We start from the raw sequence: 632 nt of genomic DNA, 5'->3' as shown, positions 1-632 counted from the left end.
TGCGCTCCAACCAGATAATCCAAAAGATCTCGGCATACATTCGCTTCCACACTTGGGTCATAAATTTTAACTACTATAAGAAATTCAATCACTGACATCTTTAGGTTCTGCCTACAGACATCTTAAGTTTGTAAACACTCATTTGCAAGAGAACGAGCTTGGTACAAGCCTTCCCGCCCACCAATTTACGTTTTGCCTGCAGACTTGCCAAAAAAGAAATTCAATCAGCTGGTATTTTCTCAATCCAAAGGCTTTTCAAGGGCAAAACGCGGACTAAGGGGATCGAACCCTTGACCACGGGATTAAAAGTCACACGCTCTACCACTGAGCTAAGTCGCAGACTCCTGTTTCATCATTTCTGGAATTCGCTCTTGCGGTTTTTCTTTATCTTGGAAGCTTTACTCGACAAACAACTGAGTCAAGTTTAAGCAACTTTTTCGAATAAAAAAAATGTCTAAGAAAATTCCCCTCTGCAATTTGTAAATCCGCACCCCAACTCTCTTTACTATCATCACTCTTTGTGCTCTATCAACAACACTTATGAGTTATGATTAAACCCCCGGAAAGCTGTACCCGATGTGAAAAAAGCCACTGCAATGCTAGACATGTTCTTTGGTAGCTGGCTGTAATAA

General features: G+C 41.0%; 1 non-coding gene across 1 annotated transcript; it reads right to left on the bottom strand.

The window, feature by feature from the left end:
- Nucleotides 1-267: 267 nt before the first annotated feature.
- TRNAK-UUU lies at nt 268-338 on the bottom strand. The gene has a single exon. It is a non-coding gene; the product is annotated as a tRNA-Lys (tRNA).
- Nucleotides 339-632: the final 294 nt, after the last annotated feature.

This window comes from Papaver somniferum, chromosome 7 (assembly GCF_003573695.1).
Source record: "Papaver somniferum cultivar HN1 chromosome 7, ASM357369v1, whole genome shotgun sequence".
NCBI lineage: Eukaryota > Viridiplantae > Streptophyta > Magnoliopsida > Ranunculales > Papaveraceae > Papaver > Papaver somniferum.
This window is presented reverse-complemented; position numbering and strand designations above follow the sequence as displayed.